Source organism: Hibiscus syriacus, unplaced genomic scaffold (genome assembly GCF_006381635.1).
Source record: "Hibiscus syriacus cultivar Baekdansim isolate YM2019G1 unplaced genomic scaffold, ASM638163v2 tig00111392_pilon, whole genome shotgun sequence".
Lineage (NCBI taxonomy): Eukaryota > Viridiplantae > Streptophyta > Magnoliopsida > Malvales > Malvaceae > Hibiscus > Hibiscus syriacus.
The window spans coordinates 314,280-320,673 of record NW_024063078.1 but is presented as its reverse complement, the minus strand read 5'-3'; the positions used below and the strand labels follow the sequence as shown (position 1 = coordinate 320,673).

At 36.1% G+C, this 6,394-nt stretch overlaps 1 pseudogene; it reads right to left on the bottom strand.

Moving 5' to 3' along the window:
* Window positions 1-1,782: 1,782 nt before the first annotated feature.
* LOC120160549 lies at window positions 1,783-6,051 on the bottom strand (annotated as a pseudogene).
* Window positions 6,052-6,394: the final 343 nt, after the last annotated feature.

Here is a 6,394-nt window from a genome sequence, read left to right as displayed (position 1 = left end):
TTTAGCTTAATCAAAATAATAATAATAAAAAAAAAGAGTTAATTGCTTCACATGTCCTCAAAGTATAACTCTCATTTTAAATTGGTCCTTAAACTTTTAAATATTTCAATTTCATCTCTAAACTATGACTATCATTCTAAATGAGTCCTTGAACTTTTGAACATTTCACTTTCATCCCCAAACTATGACTTTCATTTTAAATTGATCCCCAAACTTTTTGAATATTATAATTTCATTCCAAATTATACATATATACCTATCAAATCCCTCGTTAATAAAATCGTTAGTCCAAGTTATATTATTATATGTTTGAAAAAATTAGGTTAAACTATTGTTGAAACTAATAATATATTTGGATGAATTTGGGGATGAAAATGGAATATTCAAAAGTTTGGGAATCAATTTAGAAAGAAGGTCATAGTTTAGAGATGATTTTTTAGGGATCAAATTGAAATACGCAATAGTTTAAGGATTAATTTAAAATAAAAGTTATAATTTGGGGATATATGATGTAATAACTTAAAAACTTAGCACATGCGAGTTGTGGTTGGAGCGAGAGTGATATCAATTTGGTTTAGTTTGGTTTGGTTCGTGTTTGTCTAGAGAAAAATGATTTGGTTTTAGAGAGAGGGAGAGAGAGGGGAGACAGAAATAGGATGTTATGTTAGTGGGTGAAATGACTATCCAACTCAGTTGGTAGAGCACAAGGTTATTAATCTTGGGGTCGTGGGATCGAGTCCCATGGAGGGCATTTTATAATTCGGAGGTCTCCTACGGAAGCTGTTCTCAACCTGGTGTTGGAGACAGCCTACTATCTTACCTCCTCCTTATCCCATTACATATGTGAATAAGGGTCAGTTAATTTTTAAAGGAGAGATAAACTTATAAAATTTTAGAGGGAAAGAAAATAAATTTTCAATAAGGAAATACAAAAAAATATCTAAAATATATAAGAATTTCAAATTCTTAGGTGGGGTGACCGCCCCCTCTAAGTCTATCCCTATATATATATATATTAGAATTTCCGTTGTTATCTTATTCAACTTCATAATCGTAATTAATAGTTTAATGCTAATATTTTTTAAGAAATGTCTGCGTCAATCGACCTCAATAGTTAAGAAATAATTATTATTCTTAGAGATTCGGATTCGAACACAATATTTACAGGAGTATTTAGGCGTTCATTGTCAAATAATTGAATCTTTCAGACAGATGATATCTTATAATCAACGTAGACTAATAAAAAAGATCTTTTAAGAAATAAATTTAGTTTAAGACAGATTAAAACAAGTTTTAAAGATCTTTTGAAATGAGCCGACATAATTATTATAATATATAGATATATATTGATTAAACTAAAGATGATTACAAAATAGTAATTGTTCTAAGTACTCTCATCCATTTGACAATGAACACTCAACTTACAGTAGTTAGTGTTCGAACTCATGACCTCTAGAAATAACAACGATTTATGTGAAAAACCAAAAAATATCACAATCAATGTTTTGTAATAATTCAATAAATTTAATGATTATTGTATAACTATTTTATAATATTTAAAGATTTACCGATTAGAAAATTATTTTAACAAAGTTCAATGACCTAGTCCTACTACGTACTTGACCCTAAAAAAGTTCATAGCAAGGAAAAATTTCAACCAGTATCCCTACAAACGTATGAATGCAAAATCACTTTTTGAACAAAGAAAGAAGGGGCAAAGTCAAATCCATATCTTCGCTCATTATAATTGGTTTTACACAAACTTGCATGCAGAGCTTCTCTGTTCCCGTAAATCTATGTCGACGATGTCGAAATGTAGTCTTAGGCTGGTGACTGTTCTACGCCAACATCACCCCACCGAACATTGTATCTGGCTGCAAGATAGTGAGCCCCTACAGGACCACGGCTTCCGTAAGGGTAGTATTCTGGTATGATCTTTTTCTCTTCGACCTCTGCCAAAACGGGAGTGAAGAGTGACCAGGCTGCATCGAGCTCATCGCTTCGGATAAATAGCCTCCTCTCACCTTCAATCGCGTCCAGCAGAAGCCTCTCGTACGCATCCGGGATCTCTTTTGAGTATCTACTCCCAACATGTCAGTAAGTTCGGTTTGGAATTTCTTACCGCCATCGAATTAATAATAAGAAATGTAGGAACAGGAGGGAACTTCTATGGACATCTTTCAACAGTAAAAGAGCAACTACATACGGCGTTTCGGCCATATAAATAACATAAATATAACCGACAAAACAGATAAACAGCTTGTTTACCTGTCAGCATAGTGAAGGTTAAGGTTACTGCGGTCCAATCTCATCCCAAGTCCAGGGACCTTGTTATTGATCTTCAAATAAATAGCTTCATCTGGTTGCACTCGAATTCATTTGTAGCTTGATCGAGATCGGTTCCGAATTTCCGGTTATATAAATTGCCAGGCACGTGCCTGAATTGTACCCTTATCTCTGCCCTGGAGGTTAAAGAAATCTTAGCAACAAGCATGTATTAAATAATCCGATGCTAGATACTAGTTATAACCTATCCGAATCGAAATTTTCTCTACCGATTACATTTACCTCTTATTGTGTAATGCTTTTCCGGCTTTCATAAGAAAAGGCACTCCACCCCATCTTGCATTGTCTATGAACAAGGCAGCTGCCGCAAAAGTAGGGGTCAAGCTATCGTTGGGCATGGTATTGTCGTCAGTATAGGCGGGGTAAGTAACTCCTCCTTTAGTGTGGCTCTTGTACTGCCCTATAACTACATCTTCGAGTCGCAACGGTCTCATTGACCGCAACACCTTAACCTGGTCACCCGGTAAGCGATTCAGTCAATGCATGCATTAGGACCTACAAGATCATACTATTACGTCTATAGATAGTTCACATAAGTGTACCTTTTCGTTTCTTATATCCTCCGCGTCTAAACTTACAGGAGTTTCCATAGCAAAGAGAGCGAGTATTTGAAGTAGATGATTCTGCATTATGTCTCTAATTATTCCATAATGGTCGAAATACCTAAAAAACGACAACAGAAGCAAAAAAGAGTCGGGTGTTTCGTTGTTTTAGCTAAATAGTAATAACCGTGAAAAGATGGAAGATTACCCTCCTCGTCCTTCAGTTCCGAAATCTTCAGAAAATATCAATTGTACATTTCTAATAAACTGTCTTGACCACAATGGTTCGAAAATAAGATTGGAGAACCGAAGAACGGATAGATTTTCCACAAGTTCCTTTCCTAGATAGTGATCTATTCTGTAGAAAAAGTATCAATCGGATCAGATTGTGGTTCAAATTCTCTGCACAACAAGCACGAATGGAGGCAGGAAAATTGTACCTGAATATTTGATCCTCATTTAGGTACTGTTTTAGCGCTTTTGTTAGCGCGGCAGAAGATTCTGAATCTCGACCAAAAGGTTTCTCGACAATGACCCTGTTCCAACCTTTACCAGATGAAACTCTCCCGTCCTGCACGAACAGTTTAGTGTCATCAAACAGAGCTGAATTTTCACATTATGAGAAGAACGGCTAAAATAATTCTTTTCACCAAAACGAAAACGAATAATAAGGTACGTGCAGAATCCCCTATGGTACTAGATTTTGAAGAACACTTGCACGTAAAATACCATTGCAATTCCAAACCTGCAATACATCGCTATATAAGCATTATAAAGCAATACTTCATCTCATCAGTAAAAATGGAGGAACAAGTGAATATCGTGCATGATCCATAACTCAAAAACGGTCGAGACTCGAAACCCTCAATATCCACAAATACATTCAATTGTACATAGATCATAAACAGCATTCGCTCACTATTCTAGTTAACTGGATCAAAACCTCATTACCTCGTGCTCCTTGAGCTTCTTGTCCAACTGTGCAAAATTTTCCCCAGAATCATACTGACCAGAGTGGTAGAAACATCTTTTAAGAAATTCACCCATCTTTTCACCACAGTTCTCCCTGGAATTACATATCACACCCATTTATAAGTTCAATAACCAATTAAAAGAAACAAACAATCAAATCCATATCTGGATGCCTACGAACTTCAAGTTGCAAACAAAAGATAGGAAAACAGTTCACCTTTTATCGATCCTACAAGTAAGCGTCTTGCTCACCATATTCCTTAGTTCCGCATCAGTCATCTTACTCCTCGCATAACCATAGATGGTAAAGTGCTGCAACAAAACGAACCCACATTTTTTTGAGCATTAAATCTAAACCAACAAATTAAAAATCATCAATATATGGAAGTTAATAACTTTGCTCTTTTCGATTTCTCCATAGGGTTTTCTTTTGCCACAGGTGACACTTTTGTTGCCACTGCACCTATGCATGAAAACAATATCACACACACACACACACACACACACACACACACACACACACACACACACACACACACAGACACACAGACACACACACACACACACACACAGAGACACAGAGACACACACACACACACACACACAGACACACAGACACACAGACACAGACACAGACACACAGACACACAGACACACACACACACACACGCACGCACACGCACACACACACACACGCGCGCGCACGCACGCACACACACACACACACACACGCACACGCACACGCACACGCACACGCACACGCACACGCACACACACACGCACACACACACAGACACACAGACACAGACACAGACACACAGAGACACAGAGACACAGAGACACAGAGACACAGAGACACACGCACACGCGCGCGCGCGCGTGCGTGCGTACGTGCGTACGCACGCACACTATGGTTAAGCATGTAAAATCTAGCATTAAATCTAAACCAACAAATTAAAAATCATCAATATATGGAAGTTAATAACTTTGCTTGTGTAATAACAACTACAAAATCAGTTGGATTCAAGCTAATTGATATTCAAGTTAAGACTTTTCCTCAAACCCAAACAGAAAAATACAGATTTCCCAGAATTTTGCATGCATTCAAAAGAAGAAAACAACTAACAAATTGAAAATCTGCAACACACACAAGCATGGGACTTAAACTTATAAGTTAACAACTTTGCTCATGTAATAGAAAACAACACAACTAAATCAGCAATATATTGTGATTCAAGCTAATTGATATTCAAGTTAAGACTTTTCCTCGAACCCAAACAGAAAAATGCAGATTTCCCAGAATTTTGCATGCATCCAAAAAGAAAACAACTAATAAATTGAAAATCAGCAACACACACAAGCATGGGACTTAAACTTATAAGTTAACAACTTTGCTCATGTAATAGAAAACAACACAACTAAATCAGCAATATATTGTGATTCAAGCTAATTGATATTCAAGTTAAGACTTTTCCTCGAACCCAACCAGAAAAATGCAGATTTCCCAGAATTTTGCATGCATTCAAAAGAAGAAAACAACTAACAAATTGAAAATCAGCAACACACACAAGCATGGGACTTAAACTTATAAGTTAACAACTTTGCTCATGTAATAGAAAAACACAACTAAATCATAAATATATTGTGATTCAAGCAAATTGATAGTCAAGTTAAGACTATTCCACCATCCCAAACAGAAAAAAATGCAGATTTCCCAGACTTTTTCGTGCATTCAAAACAAGGGGGACTAACAAATTGAAAGTCCATCAAAACTAAAAGAAGCCAGATTTTAGAATCTAACCATCTTGCATGAGGACAACATTTTGATGGGAATTTCCAGGAGATTGAACAAAGACCTTAGCTTTAGCTGGAACAGAAACTCTGGGAGAAGCAGAGAAAATAAAGCTTTGATTTCTGCCTCCATTTATTGATGAAGAATATGAAGGAGGGCAATGCATTGAAGAAAAAGCTGCCATCTTTATCAAAAACTTTTCTCCTTTTTTTTGTGTATAACCTCTGAATTTGTTCTAATTTTGTTTTTGAGTAAAGAAAAAATAGAATTAAAGTGGAAAATAATGAGAATTTATGTTAAGAGCTTAGGTGGCTTGGGAAACACCGAGGGGTAATAAAACCCTTTGAGATCTCCGAAAGGGTACTTTGCGTTTTGCCTATGGATCCTCATATATGTGAAGAGAGAAGACGAGTCGGTCTTTGTTTTGTTTTCTTTTAAGTTTGGTGGTGGTTGGGTTAATTACAATATGTTTATTCCATGATAAAAATAAGGTTTAACTACACCATTACTCACCCTTAATCATTTTAGCCACTTAAATGTAAAAGGTTGTAAGGTACTAATATTTCTAACGGTACGATAAATTTTTTCTCTCTCTCATTTAATTTTCTTTAGAAAATCTTAGCCTCACTCTAACCACTGTCATTATTCGATCATTGCTCATCATTATTTGCAACATAACAAATATTAAAATGTTCCCTTTTGTTTTCATCGATATCAATTGACGAAAATTAAGTTTCGACCT